Source organism: Engystomops pustulosus, chromosome 3, assembly GCF_040894005.1.
Source record: "Engystomops pustulosus chromosome 3, aEngPut4.maternal, whole genome shotgun sequence".
NCBI classification, from domain to species: Eukaryota; Metazoa; Chordata; class Amphibia; order Anura; family Leptodactylidae; genus Engystomops; species Engystomops pustulosus.
In genome coordinates, this window is record NC_092413.1 from 191423280 (window position 1) to 191435469 (window position 12190).

At 41.4% G+C, this 12190-nt stretch overlaps 1 protein-coding gene across 4 annotated transcripts in view; it reads left to right on the forward strand.

Moving 5' to 3' along the window:
• Window positions 1-4728: 4728 nt before the first annotated feature.
• Window positions 4729-12190, forward strand: part of LOC140122506 (alpha-1,4-N-acetylglucosaminyltransferase-like) — a 142574-nt gene continuing 135112 nt past the window's right edge. For 2 of the 4 annotated variants that reach the window (XM_072143446.1, XM_072143443.1), the window contains exon 1: window positions 9145-9220. The gene's annotated coding sequence lies outside the window, so the exon portion shown is untranslated. Of the gene's footprint in view, window positions 4758-4834; window positions 4953-9144; window positions 9221-12190 lie in introns of those variants that run through there. The other 2 variants (XM_072143444.1, XM_072143445.1) reach the window with 2 other exon arrangements.

Genomic DNA, 12190 nt, shown 5'->3' on the forward strand with positions numbered 1-12190 from the left:
AGACGGCTGCAATGTCTGAATACATCAAGGAGAACCTCCTGACGGAATTCATACGCAGGTCCTCCTCTCTGGCTGGTGCAGGTTTTTTCTTTGTCACCAAGAAGGACAGCTCCTTAGGTCACTGAATAGACTATCGAGGGCTGAAAAAGATCACAGTTAAAAATCGCTACCCTCTGCCATTGATTACGGAACTTTTTGATCGCCTACGCGGTTCCAGGGTGTTCTCCAAGCTGGATCTTTGGGGTGCATACAATCTCATCCGCAAAGGTGACGAGTGGAAGACGGCATTTAATACCCGTGACGGGCATTTTGAATATTTAGTAATGCCCTTCGGACTGTGTAACGCCCCTGCCGTTTTTCAGGAATTTGTAAAAGGAATTTTCCGGGATCTTCTGTATATGCGTGTCGTGGTCTACCTGGATGACATTTTGGTATACTCTCCAGACCTTGAATCCCATCAGAGACACTTACATTAAGTTCTTGGTCGACTTTGTGCCAATCATCTGTACGCCAAACTGGGGAAATGCCAGTTTCACCAGTACAGTCATCCATTCCTGGGTTACATAATTTCCGATAGAGGCCTTCAGATGGATCCCGCAAAACTGTCTGCTGTTCTTCAATGGCCACGCCCAGAAGGCCTCCAAGCCATACAGAGATTCCTGGGGTTTGCAAATTATTATCGACAGTTCATTCCCCAATTCTCCACTGTCGTGGCTCCCATCGTGGTACTCACTAAGAAGGGTGCCAATCCACGTGCCTGGTCTCCTACAGCTGAAGAGGCCTTCTCCAAGTTGAAGTCCGCATTTGCCTCGGCACCAGTCCTCTCTAGGCCTGATACCCACAAACCTTTTTATCTTGAGGTGGATGCATCCTCCGTAGGAGCTGGAGCAGTGCTCTCCCAGAAAGGGCCTAAGGGCCGAACTTCCACATGCGGCTTCTTTTCCATGACCTTTTCCCCAGCTGAAAGAAATTATTCGATTGGAAACAAGGAGCTGTTAGCCATCAAGCTTGCACTAGAAGAATGGCGCTATCTTCGGGAAGGTGCTCTCCATCCCGTGAGTGTGTACACTGACCACAAAAACTTGTTATACCTCCAGACAGCCCAGCGCCTGAATCCCAGGCAAGCCCGGTCTTTGTTCTTTTCCCGTTTCGACCTGCTGTTCCATTTTCGTCCGAGCTTTGGATTTTGTCGGAGAAGAACCAGCTCCTCAACACATAATTTTTCCGGTCCAGCTTGTTGTTGCAGCTCCAGTGGATCTTCGGCAGCTACCTCCTGGCAAGATGTATGTTAGACCAGCTCTCTGGAAGAGGATTTTATCTTGGGGACATTCTTCCCGTGTGGCTGGGCATCCTGGGGTGCAACGCACCGTGGCCCTCATCTCCCGCTACTACTGGTGGCCAGACCTGGTCAAAGATGTTTGGGAGTTTGTGGGATCCTGCTCCTCCTGTGCCCGCAACAAAGCCTCCCGTCTTAAACCAGCTGGACTGTTACTGCCGTTGCCGATACCCAGTCGCCCGTGGTCCCATGTGGCAATGGACTTTGTCACCGAACTGCCTGTCTCCTCGGGCAGTAAAAACATCTGTGTTGTGAAGGACCGGTTTTCAAAGATGTCCCATTTTATTCCCCTTCCAGGTCTTCAGTCTTCCCCACAGCTTGCCAGTCTATTCTTCAGACACATCTTCCGACTGCATGGTCTTCCACTACACATCGTGTACAATTGAGGAGTCCAGTTTGTATCAAAATTCTGGCGTTCCTTATGTAATCAACTGCAGGTCAACCTTAATTTTTCCTCTGCCTATCATCCGCAGTCATTCCATTGTTAATGTATGTTATCTATGGTATGTCCAATCAGGATAAACCACATAGTACGGCAACATATACAGTGAAATGAAAAGATGATCAGACATACATCGTATCTGGTGAGTACTGTAGGTATGATTTGTGCTCATATAATGGAGCAGATTTACTTACCCGGTCCTGTTGCAATCCCGCGGTGCATTGTCCAATGAGGATTCGGGTCTGCCGCGATTCACTAAGATCCGTCGCTTCTGCTCCAAGGTCCGCCGGAGTTCACCTTCTTCTTCCCGGTGCTTGTAAGTACTAATGCCATTCAGTCTATTACCAACCCTATTAAGACCAAAGGAGTTAAAGGGCATCTCTAACATATGGTCTTACTTACACAATACAACCCTCAAGCAGTTCCATAAAAACCAACTGGAAACCATATTAGACAAGACATTTAGTCAGAAACACTCCATAAATGTCCTGCATGAAAAAGAGCTTAGAAGCAACAAACTGACCTTAAGTAAGAAATTTCCATTGCTACATGACCTCACCTGGTTAGAAAAATGGCTTACCAAAGACACTGTACCCAGAGGCGCAATTTCTTTAATATATGATTATTGGCATCAGGCCATGATGTAGTACTGACATATATCAGAGGCTGGGAAGCTGATCTAAATATCTCAATTACAGCTAAGCATATTAAACAAATCCATCAGAGGTCACACGGTTTTTCAAAATGTGTTAAAACACAGGAAAACTCTTACAAACTAATGACTAGGTGATACAACACACCTACAGTCCTCATGCAGAAAAAACTCTTAACAACAGACACTTGCTGGAGATGCGGAAACAATGGGGGAACGCTTGCCCACATATTTTGGAGATGTCCTAAATTAAGACGCTATTGGGAGGATGTACAATCTCACATAAATAAAATTATGAGCAAAACATTAACATTAAGCCTAGAATCCAACACCGCATCGAAAAGAGACCTCACCACACAACACAAGCCACAAAATTAATGATACCACTTAAATGGTTACAAAAAGAACCCCCTACAATAAAAGAATGGCTGGACAGATTAGATCAGATTTACCGTATGAAAGAGCTGGCCAGCTGGGAACAGAGATCATATGACAAATTCATAAAATTATGGTCACCATGGAAAAGATTCAGAAACCTCTAACCACTGTAAGTTATAGAATTACACTGGATCACATTTAATAGTAACGTAACCTAAGCACAAGGAAGAGAAAACACTTTCTGTCTAACAATTTAGTTCGGTACTGTGAATGTGAACGAGAAGTCGCGTTATATTATTGTATTGTACATTACGACTTTGTTTGTTCTTTGTTTATTTTCGGTATGATACCCCCCCACCCCTACCCCCTCCTCATATCAATACCAAATCAGCGTAAGCAAAATAGGTCTGGATAGGACCTTGTATGGTCTGGATGGACCCACACCTCGCCCCCCCCTCATCCTTCCTTACCCCCCCCCATCCCCACCCCACAAAGGAAAAGTTATTAAGATTGTAGGCACTTGACGGAGGCCGGAACCTAGATTCACTCGGCAAATATGTATCTGTATATTGAATAATGTCATATTGACTACATCTTTTCTGTACCTACTCGAAAGTTTTTATGTTTTATACAAGAAAACAATTAAAAGATGTATAACAAAAAAGGCTATGTTTTAATTATAAAGAAAAACTAAAGCTTTTGGTGGTGCTCAAGGGTACAAGGATACAAGTCTACTGCCAGAAGTGTCTGCTCCACCCCCCTAGCCTTGAGGGAACTTAGCAACCCTCCCATGTGCTATTACTATTCCTGTTCTTCTGCCTATCATTATAAATATGTGTCAACACATTTGTATAAATTCATAATTTAAAAAGATAAACATAAAAGGGGAAATTTATCAGTGTTTCTATGCCAGAAAACTGGTGTAGAAACGCAGAATTTTTTTTTTTGGCGACTATGCCACCTCCATGCCATGTGGGCATGGAGGGGTGTGAAGGAGACGTAGCTGGTGGCAAAGTGGGCTATGCACTCGCCATAGCTTACAAACTTCAGTATTGAAAGTTTGCAGGCTTGAACCGCAATTCAAGGCAGAGACTTGCGTGAAATTGCTTGTCATTGTATCTGCTTGGGCGGAAACATCAAGAGGCCAAGGCCTCATGATCTATCCATTGTAGCGAGTGGGCCAGGATTTTTTAAAACATTTTTCCCCACATAGTGAAAGTATGATGTTTAGCATGGGGCTTAAGCGTGATAAAAAAATTGAAAAGACAGAAATTCTGTAGTATTTATACTGCATTATATTTAGGTGTATATTTAAAAGTGTATTATATTTAACATACATACTTGAGTGCTGAAAACCCAAACTCGACTTATACTCGAGTAAAAAAATATATCAAAACTCACCTTTCCACCTTCCCCCGCTGCTGGCTATAAACTGGGGCAGGGGATTGGCTATATACTGGACGTTATGGGCTGGAAGGCTATATACTGGGGGCAGGTGCTGGCTATATACTATGGGGCAGGGTCCAGCAGGCTATATAAATGGGGAGGTTGTGATCAATGCATTTCCCACCCTCAGCTTATACTTGAGTCAATAGGTTTTCCCCGGTTTTTGTGGTAAAATTAGGGGCCTCGGCTTATACTTGGGTCACTTTATACTCGAGTATATACGGTATATTATATTTAAAATATAAATGGGAATATGGCTGGGGTTCATGAAAATGTTTCAGGTTGCGGCACTAGAGAGCCGTAAAAAGTCAGATCAATCATTTGTATTTTCTCATAATTTCCGTCAACATTCCATTGTTAATGTATGTTATCTACGGTATGTCCAATCAGGATAAACCACATAGTAAGGCGTGAGTACAGTAACATATACAGTGAAATAAAAAGATGATCCGGAGAACAGAAGCAGAAAAAAAAGAAACAAGATCAGACATACATCGTATCTGGTGGGTACTATAGGTATGATTTGTGCTCATATAATGGGGCAGATTTTCTTACCCGGTCCTGTTGTGATCCCGCGGTGCGTTGTCCGATGAGGATTCGGGTCTGCCGCGATTCACTAAGATTGTGTGCCTGAGTTCCTGCATCCGTCGCTTCTGCGCCAAGGTCCGCCGGAGTTCACCTTCTTCTTCCCGGTGCTGGTAAGTACACAATTCTAAATGTTAAATCCTGCGCGTTGTCTGAATCCTTAGGGTTGTCAGACGGCCTGCCCTCCCCCCTATTTCTGTTGCGTGCAAGCCAGCACCGATCCACCAAAATCCTATCGTGTGTGCCAAAATCCTGGGGCAATTCGGCACAAAACGGAAATCGTCGAGAAACCTAATGAAATTGAATTCCGGTGAACCCTTAGTAAATGAGCCCCATTGTTTTTATGTATTGCATAACTTTCGTTTATCTGTTTTATTATATGTATTGGGGCACATTTACTTACAAGTTCGACGGAGTTCATTAAAATTGCATTGTCCGTCTAAAATACTGCTGGCAGCGATTCACTAAGTTTACTAAATCATGAATCTGGCGCAATGGTCCGACAGTGTTCACCATCTTTTTTGTGGTGCACCTTTAAAATAGGACGAGCGACACAATTTGAAAATTAAATATGCCGCTCTGTCCAAATCAGTCGGACTTTGTGATGGCGCATGGAAGCCAGAGCAGCCACGCCACAATCTGATCGCGTGTAACACAATCTCATCACACACACATTTCTGAAATACCTGTGCCAGCCATTTCAGCCATGAAGAACTTCCGACAAAAGTGCAGCGCGTGACCCTTAGTAAATGTTCCCCATTGTGTTCCAGTACTTCGCCTTATACATTGTATATTTGTGACTTTGTACCTGAACTTTGGTTATTTTCTAAAACAAAGATGCAGCTGCTATTAAAAAGTTTGTGAAAAAAAAACCATTACATCATTCAATATATTTTAAGCTTTGTAACAGGTGGTCCATTACAGTTTCTTTCATTCATGTTCACTTAGATTGTAAACTATCAAAAAGAGAACAACCTCTGCCGGTCAAGAATAGCACTCCCCCTTATAATAATGTGGTCATTAATGAAATTATCTTCTTTGTGAATCGGGAGTCCCCACATAATTGTGGGGATTTTAACAATGTTGTCCATCCTTACTGGAATAGACTATAAGCATGTCATATCAACAGGCCATGGAACTTGTTATGTAGAATAGGGACAATATGGGGCTTATCGGGTGCACTCGTGAACCACTGGTTAGACAATACGCTTCTGCAGCCTGATGCAGAGATTGCAGATGGAATGCGGAGTGGAAGGTTTCTACAGGGGATGTAGGAAAAAGTAACTCCAAATAGGGGTCGCTCATGTATCTGGTTTGTCAGCAATCTGCAGAGACATCTGTCATGGAACTTATTATAACTACACCAGGCACAACCTGGCCCGTAATAGGATGATATTGGTCCAGAAGCCAGCCCAGATGGCGTATGTACAGTATAATTGAGACACGGACATGGGGATTCGTGGATCAAGATACAAGAACAGCACAGGTTAAATGTATATATTTAATTGACTTAAGGGTGCTCTCAAGAATACAATACTCCCAAGGGAGGGCAAATTTGTTAAATTCATCCTTGCGCACACTGGAGCCTCTTAGTATTGCTGCCACACTGTGCCCAGATGGAGATAGCATCACCAGCTTATTCATGATAAATTCACTCTATTGTCTTGTTCGGACATTTCGGATCTGCTTATTAATTTAAATAATGAACTTAAGAAGAAGCATAAAAAAATACTAGGTCCACTTACTGTATCATATACATAGTCTGATGCAGTTGTTATACCATCATTAAGCAGTCAGAATAAAAACATTGTTAATTCCATATACCAGTATACATTTCTTTGTGAGACTATTTGTAAAAGAATATACAGTCTCATATGACAAACTAACTGTGCACTGCAACCTGAGAAAAGTCTCTTAAGAAGCAATGCCTTAAAGGGGTTTTGCATACGTGACATTTTTGGTTCTATATTTAATTTCAAACACTAAATACTTGAGTTCTTGTTGAAGTTTTAAGCTCTATGGAAAGACCTATGTGAGCATCTCCAGAAATATACTGCCTTGTAAAAATCGTACAGAAAAAAAAATATCAAAGAAAACTTACAGGTGCAACAAAATGGCAAAAATCTAAAGTACTTCATACCAGTCAAATGTAGCTTTCAGGCATTGACTTCAAGGTAACATTCAACTACAAAAAATAAAAATAAAACTTGCTGAAGAAAACTGTTTTAATGTTGTGGGACTTTCCAAGTCAGTTTTTGGAATTGGAATTTCATCACATTTTAATATACTTTAAATATTTTAAGGTCTCTAGCATCTTTACTCAACATTTATGTGACAAAAAAAAAATACTATGCAGACCATAAATCTGTATAAACAAGATAACACCAGTAAACTTTCTGCCTGATTTTTAAAACTGGAATGGATGGCAACTGTGGCATTCAAAAGCCCTTAAAGGGGTTTGTCCATGAAAGACAATTTTCACATTTCAATCCCCTAGTGATGTTTAAACAATAGAGATCATTTTATAACTCCTTACTTTACAATTATACTCATTTTTATTGCTGTTTTATTGCTGTTTTAGCTCCTATCACTGATGATGGTCAGTGGGCTGGGGATCTCTTAGCAGACACTTCATGATTCCTCTACTGCTATGGGATGCTGTGTACTGACAATGTGTTTAGATTATCAGGGTTCAGGTTTACATACACAAAGAAGGAGACACAAAGTAACAAACAATCTTAGAATCGCTTCTTTTTTTTCAATCTAGGAACAGTTCATAAAAATAGTGAACAACAACTCATATGTTGCACCTCTTTGGGGGATTTTAACAATGTTTGCCTCAGGTTCCGCCAGTTTCTAGCTGGAAAACACTAGTCTTTTGTTATCCCAGATTTATCACTATGATGATGAATTCTGGTGCAGTATAAGACAGTCGTTTCTTCTCTAGACCTGCTTTTGGTCTTTTAGTTGGTCTAAACTGTACGCCAGAATTTTGGGCGCACAGATGATTTTCCTTAAACCACGCCCCTTTCTCGTGAGGCCAACATTTCCCCCTAAGGCCACGCCCCTTATACGGACAAGGCGGAAAGCTGCCAAAAAATGGTCTAAAAGCCTTGATAACTGTGGGGGCAAGGCCTTTTAGACAGTGTTTTTGGTGCAAAACCACCAGAATTGTGGCACAAGTGTGTTAATACATCCCCCATTGTGCAAGAAACTTGTATTTATCTCATATATGAAAAGGTCAATGGAAAAAACAATAACTTTGATCACATTATATACGGTGATATATATTATGACATAATATACGAGAGACGATCATGTGTCAATCAATGTGAAGAATTTATAGAAGCTACATATAATCAACAGGAAAGCGGAATTAGATCCGTTTTTGTTCTCTTCATGACTGTCATTTGTTGACAGAATTTCTGATATTTTCATGGTTCAAATACTTTGCATAATAAAGTAAAGATTTTAGATTCTAGTCAAAAATGTAATTGTTAAAAAAACAGATTAACAAAAATATGACAAATGAGGGATTCACAGTTTCAACAGAATTTGAGTTGCAAATGACTTTTCAATATTAAAGTTTCAGTTTCAACTTGGGGAGTTACATAGATGATGAAAATGGTTATCACATAAAACTATGAGATGGGCAGGGACATACTGTAGATAAAGGAAAAGGTTATTATTTTCCAATACAAAATCATCAAAGTCTGGATTTCATCATTGGTTCCTATGACCAATACCTGACTGAGGCATTTTCCTTTGAAGATGTTGAGAATGAATACTTGTATTTTTAGTGGAACAGTGTTTTACCATAATGATTATGTAGGGCTGAATCATGGGGCACTTTTGCCCTCTGTTGTAAGGATACAGAACTGCTTTATACAACACTATTTTTAATATGTATTTTTAATATAACCTGTATTTTTATGTTTATGTTTTTTGTTAGAGATCATTGTACAAATTCTCTATTAGAAAGCATAAAAAACAATAATAAAATGTATATATTTTGTGCCAAAGCCAGCTTTATAGTGATTGTATCAGAGATTCTGTAGTATTTAGAATGTCTTCTATTTATGAATAGGTCTGAGTTTCAGGTAACCGCCCTGGAGAGCTGTAACAAGTTTGTGCTATTGTATTCACAAAAATCTCAGTTTTAACCTTTATCTTCTCTTCTCTTGGATGAAGTGTAAATTCCATCATGACACATATTGTTTATGGCACAGCACAGCCAATCAGGACAGGCAACTTAGTGAGGCGTCAAATAGATCAATGCTGTAATTTTTACATTCAAACAAAAAGATCGCTGAGAGAAGAGAGATAATACAAAAGCAAGAAGATCAAAAATACTTCTCATCTAGGTAGGAAGAAGCGACTGGTAGGTGCTGCATATATACATATATTATATGATTTGGAATTATTTTATGCATATACAGGCGATCCCCAATCTAAGGACACCCGATTTACAGATGACCCCGACTTACAGACGGAGCTCTCTGCCCCCTGTGACCACTGGTGAAGCTCTCTGTATGCTTTATTTTAGTCCCAGGCTGCAATGATCAGCTGTAAGGTGTCTGTAATGACATTTTATTGATAATCCTTGTTCCAATTACAGCAAAAAATTTCAAAAATCAAGTTTTCACTGGGACAAAAAAAATTAGCTTGGAGCTACAATTATAAACTATACAGTTCCAACTTACATACAAATTCAACATAAGAACAAACCTAAAGAACCTATCTTATACTTAACCCGGGGACTACCTATATGTTGTATACCATCTACTGCATATCAATCAGTTTGGTCCTTTCAGTATATATGAAGAGTTATTATGAGATAATGGGGGTCATTTACTAAGGGCCCGATTCGCGTTTTCCCGACGTGTTACCCGAATATTTCCGATTTGCGCCGATTGTACCTGAATTGCCCAGGGATTGTGGCGCACGCGATCGGATTGTGGCGCATCGGCGCCGGCATGCGCGCGACGGAAATCGGGGGGCGTGGCCGAACGAAAACCCGACGTATTCGGAAAAACCGCCACATTTAAAAACCGAAAAAGTGTCGCTTGGGGAGCGCTTACCTTCACCTGGTCCAAGGTGGTGCATTCCGGCGCGATGAGATGACTTTCAGCGCAGCAGCGCCACCTGGTGGACGGCGGAAGAACTACATTCATAAACCCCGGCCGGACCAGAATCCAGAGCAGAGAACGCGCCGCTGGATCGCGACTGGACCGGGTAAGTAAATGTGCCCCAATATGTGTAGACTCCATACTCTGGTGCGTCAGCTTCTAAATAGTAGAGGAAGATGTCAAGCATGGGTTCAGAAAATAGATTTGTTGATTTGTTTTATCACTAAGGAAAATTTAAATGAATATTTAGTGTGAATAGCGAATATTTGCCATTAAAACTGCATCAATTCTTGTTGAACATGTACACAGTTTTAAACCCCTAAACTTTTTAAGCTCCTCCTGTTCTTTAACATGCTGACTGCAGATAGGACACTATGTACAATCTGGTCAGTTCTTCCTACTCTATAACAGGCTGCCTGCAGATAGGACACTATGTACAATCTGCTCAGCTCTTCCTACTCTATAACATGCTGCCTGCGGATAGGACACTATGTACAATTTGGCAAGCTCTTCCTACTCTATTACATGCTGCCTGCAAATAGGACACTATGTACAATCTGCTCAGCTCCTCCTGCTCTATAACATGCTGCCTGCAAATAGGACACTATGTACAATCTGCTTAGCTACTCCTGCTCTATAACATGCTGCCTGCAAATAGGACACTATGTACAATCTGCTTAGCTACTCCTGCTCTATAACATGCTGCCTGCAAATAGGACACTATGTACAATCTGCTCAGCTCCTCCTGCTCTATAACATGCTGCCTGCAAATAGGACACTATGTACAATCTGCTTAGCTACTCCTGCTCTATAACATGCTGCCTGCAGATGGGTGACTATGTACAATCTGCTCAGCTTTTCCGACTCTAGGTAATCAGACCACGATTAAGAACAGCTATACCGTTTGAAAGGCATTGGTGGAGACAAGGAATTACACTGTGGATGTAAAGATTGAACTTAATAAATTTTGAATACGCTTTGGAATTTGGCTGGACCATCGGATTATTTTTATATTGCTTTGCCGTTTCAAACAAGGTGGGTTCTGTACAAGAGATGAGCGAACATACTCGTCCGAGCTTGATGCTCGTTCGAGCATTAGCGTACTCGAAACTGCTCGTTGCTCGGGCGAATACTTCGCCCGCTCGAGAAAATGGCATCTCCCGCCGATTTGCTTTTTGGCGGCCAGAAACAGAGCCAATCACAAGCCAGGAGACTCTGCACTCCAACCAGCATGATGTGGTACCCTTACACGTCGATAGCAGTGGTTGGCCAGATCAGGTGACCCTGGAATAGACTAGCCCCTGCCCGCGCTGCTCGGATCATTCTCTGTCTGGATGCCGCTAGGGAGAGAGCTGCTGCTGGTCAGGGAAAGCGTTAGGCTGTTCTATTAGAATAGTGTTAGGCAGGAGTGATTCTACAAGAACCCAACAGCCCTTCTTAGGGCTACAATAACGTTATACTTTTTTTTTTTTGTTTGCTTGTGGCTGGTCTTGCTGGCACTAGTAGTGCAGCTAGTACCATATTGTGAGGAATTTGCAGGGGGACTTGCTACCGTTGTGTTTAGCTCTTAGTGACACACATATCCACCTCAAACACCAAAGTGGGAAAATTTATTAGGGGTTTGATTTCAATTAGGCACAGTCTGCCAGTTTCTTTTTATTTTACGTTTATTTTTTTAATAACTCAGCGTCATCTCATCTGGCATAGTAGTGTGCTTTAATACTTGGCTAGAAAATAGCCATAGGAGAATCCAAACGGCTTACTTACGCCTACAGTAGCGTTATATATATTTGATTTCTGGTTGATCTGCTGGTGGCTGTAGTTGCTGCAGTGCATCTACTAGCAAATTGTGAGCAATTTGGAGTGAGACTTGCGACCACTGTGTTTTGCGCTTAGTGACGCACATATCCATCGCAAAGACCGAAGTGGGAAAATTTATTAGGGCCCGGGGTTGGATTTCAATTAGGCACAGTCTGCCATTTCCTTTTTTATTTTACGTTTATTTTTTTCATTACTCAGCGTCATCTCATCTGGCATAGTAGTGTGCTTTAATACTTGGCTAGAAAATAGCCATAGGAGAATCCAAATGGCTTACTTACGCCTACAGTAGCGTTATATATATTTGATTTCTGGTTGATCTGCTGGTGGCTGTAGTTGCTGCAGTGCATCTACTAGCAAATTGTGAGCAATTTGGAGTGAGACTTGCGACCACTGTGTTTTGC